The sequence below is a fragment of the Anser anser genome (genome assembly GCF_964211835.1).
Source record: "Anser anser genome assembly, chromosome: 1".
Classification (NCBI taxonomy): Eukaryota; Metazoa; Chordata; class Aves; order Anseriformes; family Anatidae; genus Anser; species Anser anser.
In genome coordinates, this window is record NC_139720.1 from 27855042 (window position 1) to 27874158 (window position 19117).

The window sequence follows — 19117 nt, forward strand, 5'->3', positions numbered from 1 at the left end:
ACATTTGAAACCATTAGTACCATTTTGTAAACATATCTTGAGATGACAGTGCAATCTTTTCAAAGTGGGGCTTCAAACACAGACATGCACTCACACAAATGCATGCATGCATGCATTCCACTTTTATGACTTTGGAATAAAAATGCAAATGAATTTATTACCTTAAGCATGGCACCAAAGAGAAATTTATGCACATACATTTAAAAAACAGACCCCTTGAAAATAAAGCAGTTGCAGCCTATTAATTTTCTTCTTTGGCAGTTTTTAAAATTCCCCTAAAAAAATGAAACAGCATGAATACTGTCAATATATCACAACAGCCACATTAGGTTTTGTGATATACATCATAATATAAAGAGCACTATTAGAGCACAACCTGGGAACCATTAAATCATTCTAAATCACTGTTACATTCCATTAGTGTCAATGGTGAAACCACATAATAGGCTTTATTACAAACTTCACCTTGGTAGGCCATTGTCTCTAATAACCACTTCTCTATGATGTGGTATCATACCCAGAAATCCAGGGAGATAATAAAGGCTCCCTTATTTCTTTTTTATTGGATGGGTAAAGTTAAATTTAGCTGTAAGTAAAAAAAAAAAAAAAAAAAAAATCCTGAAGCTTTGTTCACTGTGAGTTGCTGCTATTTGGACAAAAAAAAAATTAGGCAGACTTGGGAGAACAGTTTCAAATAAATTTGAATCCTGGTAAATGCTTGAGGCCAAGGTAAGATAGGCAGTCCCAGCAATTACGATGTCATTTTTGAAATGCAGCTTAGTGCATTTATGCCCTTCTTTACACTTTTGTTCAGATACAAAGCATTGATTATGGAAACATTATAGGAATTAAATCTGTGTTCTCATATCTTCAATCCCTATATATTAAGTATCCATTAAAAAAGAAAGAAAAGGAAAGAAAGATAGAAAGATAGAAAGACAGAAAGAAAGAAAGAAAGAGAGAGAGAGAAAGAGAGAGAGAGAAAGAGAGAGAAAGAGAGAGAGAGAAAGAAAGAGAAAGAGACAGAGAAAGAAAGAAAGAGAGAAAGAAAGAGAGAGAGAAAGAGAGAGAGAGAGAAAGAGAGAGAAAGGAAGGAAGAAAGGAAGAAAGGAAGGAAGAAAGGAAGAAAGGAAGAAAAAGAAAGAAAGAAAGAAAGAAAGAAAGAAAGAAAGAAAGAGAAAGAAAGAAAGACAAAGAAAGAAAGAAAGAAAGAAAGAAAAAGAAAAATGAAGAAAAAAGTGAGGGAGGAAGAAAGTGAGGGAGGAGGAAAGAAGGAAAGAGAAAGAAGGAAAGAAAGAAAGAGAGAGAGGAAAAGAAATAGAAAGATATATAGAGAGAAGAAATCTGAGCATGCCAGTGTTTTCTTGCTTCTTCCTGATTTTCTGGAAATGCTTCAAGAGAAATTATTGTACATAATTACGGATCCATCTTTCCATCTTACAGGGTGAGATTCTGCTTGCCATAAGACTCATGATAGCACAGATCAACTCACAGATTGTAACATGGCCATGTGGGGTTAGCATGCAGAAGCTTACCATTCCAGGCAGCTGGGGTATGCATCTCTGTGGGGGTGCAGGTCTGTAGGCAGCTGTGGAGGAATCCTCTCCCTTTGAAACTCATCCAACTTTGGAATTGTGTTCACTGGAGCAAGGACTTCCATCTCAAGATTTAAAAAGTTAGTTCACACAGGTACGCTGTATTTCCTGTAAGAGAACTGATGAATTTTGATGAATTAGTATCTCCATCATCACAATATTTAAGCTTAATTGTGCTGCAGAAGCAGACCTACAACTTCAATTTACACAGCAGTGCAGCCTCCCATCATCATTATTCAGATATTCGTGTGTCTGAAAACATTTCTTATGGTGATGCCTAATATATAGTATCTGTCTTTATAATTCTTTCACATGAGCTCAGTACAAGAGTTGGAGTAACTGGAAGGTAGATGTGAAGAGACAGGTGAATACACCAGTCTCATACTGTAGCTGAATTAATGAACTGTATCCCCTAGTCCACCTGAATGAGTTCTAGGGGCTGATGACATTTTATCCTTAAATTTTCCTGTAGGTGCTGATTAAGGTTGGGTGTAAATAAGAACTGGTCATTGCTTCACAAACTGTGAAAGTTTTACAAACTCAAAAGTCCTTGAAGATTGCATCAGTTGTTAGCAAAAAGAAACAAAACAAAATAAAACAAAACAAAACTAACAAAACCACTACTTTCTCCTCCAATAAAATAACTGGAAATAAAATAACTAGCAATAATTAGCAATATCCTCTGTTAAACACTTAAAACTAAAACATTTTCTCATTATTTCACCTATTCTAGATTTTAACCAGTTCCCCTGACTAAATCCTCCTTTGTCCATTCATTCCTTTTTGTACGTCTTCGTTTTTTGTTTTTTTTTTTTTCCTTATTCAAATGCTCCTGTTTTGAATTTTTTTGGTGTTCTCTAATACATTCTGTATCCATAGATGGCATTTTTGAACTTATCTCTTCCTTCTAAATGGCAATTTTATGTAGCGTCTGATAGAGATTAAATACACGCAAGTCCTTAACATGAATTGGGAACAACAGTCAAGGTTTGTGTTGTGTTTCTACAATGATTCCTGTTAAATATCAGACCACCTTCAACATTTGTTTTAACCTCTAGCAGATAACTCTGACTTTCTTATGAGAAAAATGTTCTACTATGCATGAAATGCTGTTTTAGAAGTGTGAATATAGTTTCTTTGTCTGCATAGCACAAATTTACCAATCTCAGGCAAACCATACCTAGTGCTGTAGCAATCCCACATCTCCAGCATGTAAGGTCTGAAGTAAGATTGTATAACTCTCTCTGAACTTGGAATATCCTCAAAGGTAGACAGATACAAAAGATACAAAGATACTCTGGATACAAAGGAAAATCTGTGTGATGATGGAGGACTACAGAAGGAGAAAAAGGTATGTTGAAGGAGATAAAAATGTCAATAATTCTGGGTGTCATGAAATGATTAATTAGAGATTTACTGATAAACCACAGTGACTAGGCTTGCATCCATTTGCATCATTTAGGGAAATATAAAACCAATGTCAATGTCTTCAGGTGTGGATGAGGTTGGATGTGATTGGAAGAGGAACATATGGATGGGAAAAGGAAGTGATAAATGTCAGAGAAGAGAGATAGAAAATACAGCTGGTCTTTTGGATACTTTTATCAAATCTAAGCTTCCTTCAGTATTGCTTGTTTGGCATGGCAGACACAAGCCCTGTTCTCAAAGTCAGCGTTGTATACCCTGCTGCTCTTATGGGTCTTTCTAATAGCCTGAAAAATACAAATAGTTTGGTTCCATTAACTAAAATGAGCCATAAGAAAGGTTTAACATGACATGCATGTAAACTGTAATGAATAAAAAGAGGTATAGAAGTTATGAGAAACTATTTTGTTTGTATTAAGTTTCCTGGGGGCTTACAAGAGAGAATGCACTGACTTTGCTTTATTTTTTTTCACACCTGAAGAAACATTTTTACTAAAATGTCACCCTTGACCTTGTTTCCTTGTTTTATATTTCCAGTGCACATTGTAGTTTTTATTTATTTACTTTTTTTTTTTTACTGCAACAGTTTGCAATGCCACTGGTATTGATGAAGATGAGAGCAAATTTCTTATCCTGGTTAAACAAGATGGATGGTGAAAAGCTGAGCTCCAGCTTGAGTTCCTTACCTTTTCATTCCTGCTTCTCTCTCTCTCTCTCTCTCTCTCTCTCAAACTAATACCATCTAGGCAGTTAAATATTTGGAAATAATAATTTTGGAGGGGTTGCATCGTGTAAACTAAATACAAAGGCAGTAGTGACAGTGTGCTTAACTTTGGCTTTAATTTTCCTGTGGTGTTAACTTGGCACCTGAGGCAACTTTCCCTTTCTGAGAAGTGTCAAAATATATCATGCATTAGTATCAAACTTAAAATAAATTTGTTACTAATTTTAAGAAAGAGCTGACTCAGTGTTTTAGGTGATTAATGCAGAGCACTAACTATGGCTTCTTACCATGTGCACTATCCAGCTTAAATACCAAATTTAATCAATACCAAATTATGAGAAAATTTTTCATTTTCTACATTTTTTTTCCAATGCTCTGATATAAGTTCATTTATAAGTTCATTCTTTGGGCAGTTTCTTTCATTCCTGGCATCAAATGGTGGAATAATGGACAGACTTGTTCTCCACAGGTCAGCTTATAGCCCCACTCATTTTTCTCACTCTTCTCCAAAATGTTGCCACTGATAAGTGTATGTGACACAGAATTTTTAGTCCCCATTTATTATATGCAATGATGGCAAAGAATGATGTCAAAACATCTGTACGATGTGAATGCTTCTGGGAAGAGGATTATGGACACTGGGTATCTCATGCTATTGCACCAGCAACAAAATACTGTTTTTAGTCTTCCTGAAGAACATAAACATTCATTAGCATTCTTATTCCTATGCTATCCTGTTTTCTGGTAGTTTACAACGCAAAGGATATATTATATGGTTGAAATAGAGTCATTTTTTCTTCTCTTAAGAATTTCTGCCTTCACTTCACCCTGTTACAAAATGTGCCTCAGAGAAAAACCTATAGTCTGTGCACATCTTTAATACTGGTTAAAATAATTCTCAGACAAATGTCATTTAAGTCAGCAACGTAGACTGGACCAAAATGGATCCAGGACTAAAGAAGCACACATTAAAACTACCTGTATCCTTTTCCTTGGGCTACGCTAACCATTCAAGCAAGTAGAAGCAAGCAGGGCTGATGATTCTTGCTCCTGTTTCTTATTTGTGGTGACTAAAAAAAATCACCTGTTTTCTGTTCTGTATCTAACATATTGGCATGGCAGACTAAGGAATTAAAAAAATGAAATGTCTCTTCATAAATTAGAGAATAATACTGTGTCTGTGTAATGCAGCTGAGGAAAAGAAGCAGTAAGATTTTAATGAAGTATCTTTTTTTTTTTTTTTACAGAAATATTTGAGAGCTTGCTGTGTTATGAAATATATGCAAGCATTTGGTGCCGCATGGTTTATAATGCCCTGAAGCAAGTTGTAAGTCTTATCAGCATCTGGGAAGATCAGAACTTTCCGTTTGGGTTTTGATTAATCAAATATATTATGAAATCTTTGCTATGTCTGATTTTTGAGAGAGTCTATTTTTGATATTAATATGTCTCTACAGATTAGATATACATCAGTTGTTTCATGAAAATAATTCTCTTATCTTTTTTCTCTTGTACAAAAAATTACGTTTTTTAAAATAAAAACCATCAGATAAATATTTAAACACAGATTTCCTTCATGTGTGTGTCTCTTCTATGCTATTTCACTTATAAGTCTTTGTACAAATGAGGCACTTTGAAATGTAGGATGTTTAAGAGTCTCTAACTTTTGAAACAATCACTAGAGGCCTGAAGACTACTTCCTAGGAGGAGACAGCCAGTAGTATTTCATTCAGTTTCTTTATGGCTGCATGTTAGAAGCCTGTGTTAAACCACGAATCTCATCCTATTAACCCAGTCATATAACCTTGAGCTATCCAGCCTTCCCGATGACAACACACAGTGCCTCTAACATGTATATCAGATGTGGTGTTAGCTTTTTATCAGATACAATTAATGTCTGAAAGCACCTACATTAAACAGACAAGTATGCATAGCTTGACTCAAAAGCATCTACAGTAAATTTTTCTATGTTAGAATAATAACATCAGTCACTTCTACCACTGTATTAAGGGTCTGTCAGTAATTACATTATAATCCTCTTTCATCCCTTTGGATAGGGCTAATGAACTTCTTTTTTAATTTCACTAAACTGGAGAAAATTGATGTTTTAATATTATAAATGTGCATATCAAAAAGGACTATCAAAATGAGTGGTCTCAAGTATTTTTATGCTCTCTCTCACTGTTCATGATAGCTCAATAATTTATTTGTTTTAAAACAAAAAAAATGCACCAAAGTGTTTTTTTTTTTAGGTAAAAATGGACATTCAAGATTATTTAATATTTTAACTTGAAGGATAAAGCTTTTCTCTTCAGAGAGCAGATTTACTACACGAGTACAATCTTTACAAGCAAAATGGCAAAGAGTTTTACCACACAGGCATGAGGTCCAATCCTGCCAGATGCTGAGCAGACTGAGATCCAGCTGAAGCTGGCTGCAAAGGGACCCAGCACATTCCAGGACTAAATCCATAATGCATAAGCACACCAGCTACTTTGATACCAACAACCTTAAACATTTTGGTCTGTGGTGTCAATGATCCATGAACTAAGACATTTACTGTACACAAGTGACAGGAGCAGTTTAAGGAGAACAAGTAAGGGAGTGGTGTCAGCCTTCACTTTGACTCTCCTTGTTCACAAGATATGCTTTAAGCCTTGTGTTTACCTATGTACTGCAAGTTCTGGGTTTATCTGTTATCTCTTTCGTTTCTCCATGTATAATTTAGCTTTGCAAAAGTTCTTCCCAGCAAGTCATAGCTTTGCTGAGCAAACAATCAGTGTAGTAAGTATAATAACTACACCAACAGGTTTACAAAGCCACTATTACACCCATGCTCTGTGAATATGTGTATGAGGTACATTTTGGACATACACATGGCCTGAGGCTCCTGGATTAGCTGTGTGTGATGTCCCATATCTGTGCATACAGAGGAGATTAGTAACCCAGGGAGTGCATGTGGATGCCCCAGTTCTTGGTCCACAAGTCTGGCATATGGCCTAAAAAAGCATTAGATATACTACCATTTTCTTGTGCTACACTTTCCTCTTTCATGTCCTGCCTCTTGCAAGTTACCTCTTTTATTTATTTATTTTTACCATTACTCTTCAAACACAGTACATGACAGCCATTTTCATTGCCTTTCTGTGAGCAAAGAGCTACCTATGCAGATTGGACTTTTTGTAGCTTTGCTCCAGCCATGTTAGGGTTCCTTGGGGATATGGGAGTGCTGGAAGAAGACTTTCATACTTGGTAGTATGTGGTAGTATGTCCACTGCACCAGACTTGCACCAATGGAGGGGTGAAGGCCCCTGTGGGGGTGTTATGGGGGAGCTGCTCAATGCAGAATGCATCTGGCCTCCTGCACATCCCTTTCCCCAGCCTCTCCCTTAGCATTATCCTTCTTTTTTCTCTCTCTCTCCCACGTACATACTACCCATATGTGCATAGTGCACACACACATGTACATGTGTACATAGAAACACGCAGGACCATGTAAATGAATGGATAGCCTGGAGGTAAATAGCTGTGTTAGAGCATTTTTAAAGGTATTATTAATGGTTTCCAGCATGCATATTGAAAGCTCATGTTTGTGCAGGAAACAAATGTACAAATGCGCATTCCTTTTCTGTATGCTGAAAGAGAAGCAGATAATTTTGTGATACAGAGTTGACAGACAGATAAACAGCCCCAATTTAAAAATACATATGATGAATAGAGTTTCAGAAATGAGCCATAGCTTATCTTGTTAATTCTTACTATGTCTGAATAGTGGTGAAAGGAGCAGTGCCAGAACTCAAAGATATGATGAATAAGAAAGAGCAAAATGACAACCAAAGGCCCTGGTGACCAGAAAACAAGCTACAGTTTGTCCCCCAGAGAGAGACAGTGATGGGTTGAACTTGCCATTAGAGGGAAGATTAAGTGTCCTTGGTTCCTCAGTTAGTTAATTATACACTCAAATCTTTCCAGTATATCACATAAGCCAGGCGTTTTGCTTTTGAATATCTGTATACTGACTACTTGGATTGCTTATTGGTTATTTCTCTTGACAACTCAAACCTGAACATTAAATCCCATTGGCAACAACTATCTGTCAAGAGCAAAAAAAAAATAAGATTTGTGTATTTAGTTTTCATTATAGAAGTGCTTGTAGTTGAAAAAATATGTACCTGTCAAGTTTTCGACATCTCGCTGGGGATGCAAGCAATGCTGTTGTGATTTCAAAACCTGGCTGACAAATTCACGTTCCAGTAGTAAAGACAAATCAAGTTTTTTTTTTCCTTTTTTTTTTTTTCCTTTTTGCTTTTTTCACCGCTTTGACAGTCATACATAACAATTTGAGACCTAAGTGGCACTTTGATGCACTATTCCATTATTAAGTGGTATAGTCACTATAGAATAGATGACGGGCCTGTACTCAAGGCATTGTGAATTAAACAGCTTTCAACAATGGGGGAAATTGAATGGCCTAAAGAATTCTGAAACATAAAAAAATAATGATTAAAATGTGTTTCAGAATCAGCAAGGCATATAATTTCAAATAACGTCAGGTACTGAAATTCAAACTAAAGAAAACAGAGTATATTTTAGAAGAATCTTTAAAGTTATGAGGAAACATTAAATAATTAGCAAATATCACTAAACCTGCAATTAGTAATTTTAAATATGACTCTTTGATGAACCTTAGAAAATTAGCATGACATAAAAAATCCTACCTAAAATTTAAGATATGAAGACATAAAGCCTTTTTATTTATTTATTTTTTTTATTGTGACAGTACTTTGACAGTACATTAATTGACTAGTTTTGTAGGCGCATTTCCTTGTGCCTAAAGGTAGAGTTTTAAACTAAAGTAACATTGACTTAAAGTACTTAAATTAATTCTTTTGTCAATAACTCTACAGCTAATCAATACACCTGGAATTAAACAACAGTTTTTGGCCAGAAGGCATGTTAGTCCCTGGTCTCTTTTTGTTACAATTCATTAATCATTCAGCCACTCCCAATAAAATGATTTATTTCATTGTTTGAATCAGAAATTTTGATACACCAAACAGCCCATAGTGGCAAGTAGAAAAAGGAAAACCAAAGAAAGGTTTCCAACATGACTTTTTTCTTTTCTTTTTTTTTTTTTAATTGAGAAAACAAAAATTCAAAAGCTACGTTGATAACAATTCATGCTATATTTTTAGTTAATAAAATGTAAGTAGATATTTTTTCCTATTAAGATAAAAAACAAAAGAGCCTAGAGCATAATTGGTCATATATTATCTTTTGTTTTTAAGATTATTAAAGGCTAAGAAATTACTTTTCAAACATTGATCCAGCAAGATTACCAGGGAAAAAACGCCACCAAGCAATGAAAATTCTATTAATCCACAAAGTTCTAAAATATTTGCTACAATACTTATCTCTTTGCAGTTCTGACAACTATATCAAACTGATCTCTATCTCTGAATAGGATGTGGATTACAATTTCAGTTCTTAGTACTCCAAATCTTTTCTTTTTCTTTATTCTTCACTAGAAAGACAAAATTGAATTATTGCTTTATCCTTTTCAACTGGTAATCCTTCAAAGCATGTAAAGCCACATTAAGAATGTAGTGTACTTTATAAGATGGCATAGGGTATGGCTCATATCTGCAGTCAAAAAATATAAAACAAAACAAACATTCTGATTTGGATATGATATGTTAAAAGATAAAGCTGGTTTGAGTGAGTTACTAAAAGAGATTTCATCAATATCCCACTTTTTCATTCCAAGGCACTAAGGGAGCAAAAATGAAATGTAATTATGAGAAATAAAATAAGGATTTTCTTAGTTACAATTCCTGGCCCTTCACTGATTGCAGTAAATTATAAATTATGCAGTCAATGTAGGCCAACAAAAGAAGACATCTTCAAATCTCAGTCAAAGGTAATTACTTAAGTCGGCTGAATGTTCCCTTTTCATAGAGCGTGATCTCTCTTTGACAGCTCACACTGACAGATGACCTTCTCAGCAACGTTCTTATCCTTCGGATCATGAGCAGTGTGCCTCTCTCCCTGAATATCTCTATATATTTGTGACACTAAGCTTTCAAATACAGCTATTGACAAATCAGAACATCAGTCTAAGTGCTGGTCTTCCTATCACTCACAATAAAGTAGCTATCACTTGTGGTGTTGTAGAGCAAGCACATCTCTGAAAAATGAGTTCTCACCAAGTGCTAATTTGACACAGCTCGCTTGCCTTCCCATAATTGCTCTGTCATTGTCAGTTGGCAGTTCGGGCTCATTCCTGGAAGCTGTGCCGTACAATTGGATACAATTACTCCCATTTACCACCACTATTATGCCACTGATGTTGCCCAGTCCGCATATTGACATGCCTCATTAAACCTGGATGCAGGCCATTAATGAACATTGTTAGCATTTCTCTTAAACTTTTTGCCTCTAATAAACAGTCAGTGTTCCATGAAGGAGCACTGCCATCCTTGTGATATGATATTTATTATCTTATGGGGGAAGGGGACTCTGCAAATGGAAACTATCCAGATGCTGTGAGAGAGATATATGGTTAGATCAGCAGAGAATAGCCCTGATCAGGAGGACCTTTTCCATCAGGGGCATCCTACCATTAACCAAGTGACCTCTCCTATCCAAAAGAAGACAGGAAGGATAAACATGATAACCTCAGCATGGCCCAGTCACTGCAGGTTTCTCAAGGTTGCCCTGGCTTCCTGCTGCTCCCCCTGCCCCCCTCCTACCCCCAGGTGGTGCTGCGGGATGCAGCAAAGAGCATTTTGCCCTGGGTCCTCAATCCATTATGTCCAGCCGCTCCGACGTGCATTTTTATTCAGAGATAATTATGTGTTGATCAGAGAAGTCAGCGGCTGTCACCCATATGGCAGGCACACCTGCAGTGTGACATAGGTGGTAACGATGGCATGCTCTTGAGCTGTCATGACAGGGACAGGGACTTTATTATGTATATGTCACCATTTCTCTTAGGGAAATTATCCTTTTCCGTACAATGACAATAATGAACCTTACAACACTTTCATAAACCCTGTTTCCAGGCCCTTTCCTTGACCTTCATTAAAACTCTGTCTAGCAAATTCAGTGCTTTATGAACAAAATGCAGACTTTCCAATCAAATGTAAGTGAGCTTTTGGAGTTCCTTTTTAACTGCTTTACATCATGTGGCCATCTGGATGGTCAATGACCCTGCAGAACACATCCCACTCTTCCAGCAGACCACATGTAGCAGGACTAGGATAGTCCTTAAAAAGACTGTAGTATCTGAAAGCTCCAGGGTGTTTGACAAGGTTGCCTCCAGCAGGCTGACGTGGCAGAGCAGTACAGGCACGGCAGCTGCCCGAGAAGCAAAGCATAATGCACTGCTCCGAAGTGGCTGAAAGATAAGCCTAGTGCCCTGTGGAGGCCAAGCAGCACTAGTCCTGCAAGCTGAAATCACACAAGCACAATAAATAAAACATATTAGCTACCCTAAATAAAGTGGATTAGCTATACCGTATAGGTTTGGTATGGGCATTCATTCAGAGGCTTCAGTTAATTCAGGTCAATCTTCCTTGCTGCTCTTAAAGCTTCAGATATCAACAATAGAGAACTTTGCTAAATTTTGAAGGAGAAAAAAAAAGTCAGGAACCAGTAAGAAATTCCAGAACCGACAGTATTGGGAAGGAAGCACAGGCATTTTGAGTCCCAAGCAGAGGTACGGAATTGTGGAGGAACACAGCAAAAATACCAGGAATCTGTCTAGGTTTTTAAGTACCAGGAATCAGTCTAGGTTTTAGAGACTTTTGCACTGAAAACTAGGCTTATAGGAGAAATTTTGTATCTCTAAGTGTTAAAGATAACCCTTCTGTCCAATATAACATAGGGACAATTATTCTCTCTCTCTCTTAGTTTTGCTTCATTCTTTGCATATTTCCTTCTGCTGTTTGGTTGATGACACAACAGAAAGCCTCCATGGAACTGAAACCAAAGAAGAACAGACAGAAAGGCATCTTGTATCCAGAGAGAAGGAAGAGGAAAGAAAGGGATGTGAGCTTATGCTATTTCTCTCAGGCATCCATAAAAGCTATGCCTGAGTATCAAAAGGGGAAACTGAAAAACTCCCATAATAATGTATATTATTTATATATATATTTTTTCTTCTTCTTCTGATTTTTTTTTCTTTTAAAGTGGGTCATTCTAATTACAGTGTTCTCAATTAAAAAATAAATAAATACCAAGGCATGAGAAAAGTAAAAAGTAAATTAATGTTGTCAGTGTCTTTTGAAACAGCCAGCTACTCTTTTTTAAAGACTTAAAACTTTGAATATGCAGTTTAAATTGACATTTATTCACCTTTGGGTTATCTTTCATACAGATTTTAATGTGTGAGTGCATGTGAGTAATATGCCTGCTTGCCGTGGTTGTGCTTAACATATTTCTCCCATTTTGATATATACAAATCTACTTTCCACTGCATTATTTCAATAGCAATAGAATACTTCAGAGAAGTAATTTCTTGCAAGTGAGTGCTATCTGTCTAGAGAGAATTCAGGATCCAGGGAATTTAGCTTTAAATTTACATTTTTACTTTAAATGGCTTTAGCAAAAGTTGCTAGCAGAAAAATTGTAAAATTAGGGACAGTTGCAAACTTATGAACTTTCTTAGTCTCTTTTAAATGTAAATATTGTACTGGTGAAAGTGCTTGTGGGACATGTATATGAATTCTGGAATAACATGCCCTTTTGTTCAGCTGTGGTCTAAATAACTATATAGACTGCAGAAATGTATCAAAAATATCTGAAAACCTTAAATGAATAAGCCCACACTTAGTGGGCTTACTTTTTACACTTAATGGCTTACTATTTTGTTCATATTGATCTGTATAATTTTCTCCACACTGACCTCAAGTTACTTTTAAAAATATTAAGACTAGGAGATGAATTTGAGGTTCTCATCTCTCTTTCTAAGGAGTTATGGTTTACTTAATCAATTAAGCACCACAACTACAAATAATAATATCATGATGCCACATTTAAAAGCTGAGACAAACAATGCCTCATCAACTAATAAAGTCCCTAAGCTTCCTGTCGGTATCCTGGTCAATATTTTAAGAGATTGTAGAAGTATTGCACTCCTACTGGAGACAAGCAAAAAAGTGGAGTATCATAGACAATTGAAAAGTCATTAAAATGTAGGTCATATCCAAAAATAATTACGAGAACTGAATCTGCTCAGGATATTGAAGTTAACTGTTTTGGGAAACAAAAAAGGACATGTTAAACAAGATTGGTCGAATCTCTGTTTATATCCACAAACATTGTATAGCATCACAAATAAACTAGTGCTGTCTACCAGTGGACTGGCCTGTATTATACTGCCCAAGATGTATACATAATTGACAAATGAATAAATACAAGCTCTCTCATCTTCCATTCAAATATTAATTGAAACACATTTAATTCATGAGAACTGATTAGATTGCAGAGCAGAAGAATATAGTTGTTGAAAGTATTATTTGCACATCAGGTTGAGGTTGCACACATAGCTTCTTGAATATCTCAGATATGGGTGCGATGTTAAAATTGGCAGAGAAGCAATAATATTCCTTTTTTTTTTTTTTTTGAGGGGGGAAGAAAAGCAAAATGTTTACTATCTGCGAGGTGGAGGTTTTTGTCCTGTGACGTTATAATTCTGCCTCTTCTGAGTCTGGGAGTCTGGTCATTGTTATTCAGTCTGTACTAGGGGAAGAAGAAAAACATATCTAGGCTAAGGTCGAAAGGTAATAAAAAAATAATGAAATGATGTTATTTTTCTTCTCTTCCCATCTAACTAGGAATGTATGACATGACAAGAACCATATGGGTTACTGGGTCCTATTTAACATATAGCAGACCGTGACACAAATAATCTGAGTCCTTCTACTTTCACTTTCCTTTGAGTCACACCTATCTATCACCTAAACACATATGAGTTGGTGAGTGTAACAACACAAATCCCTCAAAACTACACAATGTCAAAGAAGAAAAAGAAAAGCAACCAAGGACAACATTCCTACCTTGGATTCCTGCATTAGTAAGGAAGTTGTTCTGCAGTCCCATGTAGTAAATCCATGTGAGAAATTGCTGGATATTTGTTCTGATGTACATTCGGTTCAATGGCAGTACCAAAATAGCTCCACGTGAATAGCCGATGAAGTTTTACATTCATCAGCTTCCATGTATGTATTCATTATGCAGCAGAAAATGCTGGTAACTAGCCTGAAAGGAGAAAAACAAACATAAATGAAAATAAGCAAGCAATTAATTTCCAAGGCTTTATATATATGAGTACATATTATTGCCACACTTGTTGTTTCTTTGTTTAAATATAAAAGAAAAAAAGAATTATTAAAATTGCTGTTGTATTTGTATCTGATAGCCTTCTACAATGGAGTGACTGCATCAGTTGACAAGGGAAGACTGACCCATGTCATCTACCTGGACTTCTGTAAGGCCTTTGACACAATCCCGCATGACATCCTGGTCTCCACACTGGAGAGATATGGATTTGATGGATGAACCATTCAGTGGATAAGGAGTCGGCTTGAAGGTTGCACCCAGAGAGTGGTGGTCAGTGGTTCTATATCCAAGTGGAGGCTATACCTTAGGGATCTGTCCTGGGACTGGTACTGTCTAATATCTTTACCAATGACAGAAATAGTGGGATCGAGTGCACCCTCAACCAGTTTGCAGATGACACCAAGTTGAGTAGTGCAATTGATACAACAGAAGGAAGGGATGCCATTCAAAGTGACCTGGACAAGCTTAAGAATTGGGCCCATGTGAACTGCATGAGGTTTAACAAGTCCAAGTGCAAGGTACTGCACCGGGGTCAGGGCAATCCTGGACTGGGAGAAGAACTCATTGAGAGCAGCCCTGCAGAGAAGGACTTGGGGGTTCTGGTGGACGAAAAGCTCAACATGAGCCAGCAGTGCACACTTGCAGCCCAGAAGGCCAACTGCATCTTGGGCTGCATCAACAGAGGAGCGGCCAGCAGGTTGAGGGAGGTGATTGTCCCCCTCTACTCTGTCCTTGTGAGGCCCCACTTGGAGTGCTGCATCCAGGTCTGGGAGCCCCCAACAGAAGAAGGATGTGGAGCTGTTAGAGCAAGTCCAGAGGAGGGCCACAGAGATGATCAAGGGGCTGGAGCACCTCTCTTATGAAGATAGGCTGAGAGAGCTGGGGCTGTTCAGCCTAAAGTAGAGAAGGCTCCTGGGTAACCTCATTGCGGCCTTTCAGTACTTAAAGGGGACTTATAAAAAAGATGGAGAGCAACTCTTTGCTCAGTCAGATAATGACAGGACAAGGGGGAATGGTTTTAAACTAAAAGAGGGGAGATTTAGATTAGAGATTAGGAGGAAATTCTTCATTCAGAGGGTGGTGAGGCCTGGAACAGGTTGCCCTGACAGGTTGTGGATGCCCCATCCCTGGAGGTGTTCAAGACCGTGTTAGATGAGGCCTTGGGCAACCTGATCCGGTGGGTGGCATCCCTGCCTATGGCAGGGGGGTTGAACTAGATGATCTTTAAGGTCCCTTCCAACCTGAGCCACTCTATGATTCTATGATTTAGGAAGACTTCCATGCAGACCTTGTATTTAGTGTTTCCTCTCATATCAGTTGCAGTTCCCGACAGTCTAAGCTTACAGAGTAAGGTAACTAGTTAAGTATGAGTACTGGAAATATAGTCTCTAAACTTGTACGGACTGACCTTACAGACAATCAAATAAAGAAAACTGCTACAGATATGTCTTCTGGTGTCAGGGAGAGCAGAATACTATTGAGATATTTTCAACACAAGTAAGCATTAGAAAGAAAAATAATCAGGATACCCAGAATCACAGAATGGTTGAGGTTGGAAGAGACTTCTGGAGACCATCTGGTCCAACCCCTGCTCAAGCAGGGACACCCGGAGCCAGCTGCCCAGGACCATGTCCAGGTGGCTATGTTTGTGCCGTCCCTCCAAGAAGGGAGACTGTACAATCTCTCTGGGCAGTATGTGCCTGTGGTCAGTCACCCACACAGGAAAAAAACATTTGCTGACGTTTGGACAGAACCTCTTGCATTCCAGTTTGTGTCTATTCCGTCCTGTCCTGTCACTGGCACCACTGAAAAGGGCCAGGCTTTGTCTTCTTTGCAACCTCTCATGTACCTTCATCCAGATTCCCTCTTTTCTTCTCAGGACATCTTTTGTTTCTTCTCCAAAGTCTATTCAGGAACAGCAGTTTCAGTCTCCCAGACAGTGTGTTACACACTCCATTTGGAACTTCTAAATTGGACAGAAGGAAGATAAGTGGAAAAACTCACAAGTCAGTTACCACAGAAAAAGAAAAATAACTGTTCTCAGAACTGTCCTTGAGTATCAAATGCAGTGGCAGCTAAGTTCCTGCACTTCTGTATTGGGTTTACATAGCAAGGTTTAGGTAGCAGGGGGCTGCAGGGGTGGCTTCTGTGAGAAGAATCCAAAAGCTACCCCATGTTAGATAAGGGCCAGTTTCAGCCGGCTCCAAAGGGCACTGCAACTGCCCAGAGCCAAGCCAGCAAGCAATGTTTTTTTGTGCCTCTGTGAGAACAGATTTAAGAAAGGGGAAAAAACAAACAAACAAACAAACAAAAATGGTGTGCCACAGCAGTTGGAGAATAAGGAGTGAGAACCAGTCCTGCAGTCCCCAAGGTCAGTGCAGAAGGAGGGCAGGAAGTGCTCCAGGCACGGAGCAGAAGTTCTGCTGCGGCCTGTGGAGAGGCCCCTGGTGGAGCAGGCTGTCCCCCTGCAGCCCACGGGTCCCACACGGAGCAGATCTCCACGCTGCAGCTCGTGGAGGAGCCCCTGGTGGAGCAGGTGGATGTGGCCTGGAGGAGGCTGCGGCCCATGGAGAGCCCCCGCAGGAGCAGGCCCCGGGCCGGAGCTGCAGCCCGTGGAGAGGAACCCACACAGGAGCAGGGGTTCTGGGGGGAGCTGCCACCTGTGGGGGACCCGTGCTGGAGCAGTTTGCTCCTGGGGGATGGACCCCGTGGTATGGAGCCATGTGGGAGCAGTTCTTGAAGAGCTGCTGCCTGTGGAATCAGTTCAGGAAGGATGGCATCATGTGGGAGGAACCCCACATGGAACAGGGGCAAAGAGTGACCATGAAGGAGCAGCAGAGACAAAGTGCCAGAGACTGGCTGCAGCCCTCATTCCCCTGTGCCACTTGGGAGGTGGAGGTAGAAGAGGGTGGATGGGGGGAAGGTGTTTTTAGGTTTTGTTTGTTTGGTTGGTTGGTTCTCACTGCTCTAGCTTGTTAGTAATAGGTAATAAATTTCATTAATCTCCCTGTGCTGAGTCTGTTTTGCCCATGGCTATAATTGTTGAGTGATCTCCCCATCCTTATCTCAACTCCTGAGCCCTTTCCATTGTATTTTTTCCCTGTTTTTCTTTGAGGAGGGGGAATGAGAGAGTGGTTGTGGTGGAGCTCAGCTGCCCACCTGAGTAAAACCACCACAACTTTAAAAGCTAATATAGCATGAAAATGGATGCTGAAATCTATTAGTAGGGTTTCAGTTCCTTGTGCAGAAATTGCTATGAGAGTGCTACTAGGGTGGGCCATCAACAGTGGTTCAGGTAACTAATGAAATTGCAACAGAACAAGCTTATGATTAGGAGAAGTAAATCACAGAGATTTGTGTGCTTGTGCAATTACCACTACATATAACCTGCTTTTGTTTCTACTCCTCCAGAACCAGCAGAAATTTATTCCTAAAACAAGAAGAAAGTTTCCCAGAACAATCTTCCTTGGCAAAAGAAATATCTGAGTTGTAAGCCTCATTTTAGTTCCCCCAAAATGACTGAATTCTGTGGTGATGCCCCCAGCATAAGTTCAGGACGGCATGGCATGGCATGAGAAGGAAGGAGAGGGGAGGGGAGAGAATAGGACAGGACAGGACAGGACAGGACAGGACAGGACAGGATAGGATAGGATAGGATAGGATAGGGTAGGGTAGGGTAGGGTAGGGTAGGGTAGGATAGGGTAGGATAGGGTAGGGTAGGGTAGGGTAGGGTAGGGTAGGGTAGGGTAGGGTAGGGTAGGGCAAAAATAAATGATTGTCAGTACATGTGAAGAGAGCTTCTAAATGAAAAATGGACTGTATTTGCACTGTAAGGGGAAGGTGTCAGATAAAGGGTGATCAAGCAAGGACATGTATATAGAAATGGGCTAGGCTGAGGGCATCCAGTAAAGCAGATAAAGATTCGGGCTTCAGATAGACTTGACTGGCAACTCTTTGGAGGCAACGGCTCAGAAGAGCCAGCCGTGTGCTGGTGAAAATCATGAATATATGAGGAAAAGAAAATGTGTTTGTGAGCAAGCAAATGTAGACTAAGTAACAGCAACTAGTGAGTAGTAGTGTATATAATTTGTGGTAGGAAGAGGGGAAAGACAAAGAGTCAGTGAATGTAAAATCAGAAGGAAAGAACAGAGAAAGTGAAAAGTTTTGATCTACTCTCATTGATACTTTGAAGTGAATTGTCTTTCTCCATTCTGCAGGGGAGCAGCTGATGGAAGACCATTTCTTCTTTCTTTTCCTGGTTTCAGCTGAGATAGAGTTAATTTTCTTTATAGTGACTGGTATGCAGCTATGCTTGGGATTCAAGATGAAAATAATGTCAATAACACACCAGTGTTTTAATTGTTGCAGAGCAGTGCTTACACTAAGCCAGGGACTTTTCAGCTTGTCCTGCTGCCCTGACAGAGAGGAGGCTGGGGGTGCACAAGAAGCTGGGAGGAAACAGAACTGGGACAGCTGACCCAGACTGGCCAAAGGGGTATTCCATACCACATGGTGTCATGCTGAGCAATTAATATGGGGTGGCTGGCAGGTGTGAGGGAACTGCTGCTCAGGGATAGGATGGGCATCAGTTGGCGGGTGGTGAGTAACTGTATTGTGCATCACTTGTTTTGTATATTATTATTATTATTTATTATTATTATTTCCCCTTCTTTTTCTGTTCTATTAAACTGTCTTTATCTCAACCCCAAAGTTTTACCTTTTTCTGATTCTCTCCCACATCCTACTGCAGGATAGTGAGCAAACAACTGTGTGGTGCTGAGCTGCCTGCTGGGATAAGCCACAACATTTCTCCTTCATCGTTCCACTCCAGAATATATCTCTGTGTCCACAGATACTATGGTAATGAGCATACTATAAAAAACCGGAATAGATAGATCAGCAACCATTGCCAAGATTTTGGCTTTGAAATCTAGGTAGCTCTCAGGAGAACAATGGCCTATTAGGAAATGTTTGCAACCCTACCACTTAGATGAGGCACCATCTGCCATTTTTCACAGGTAGGGTTGAC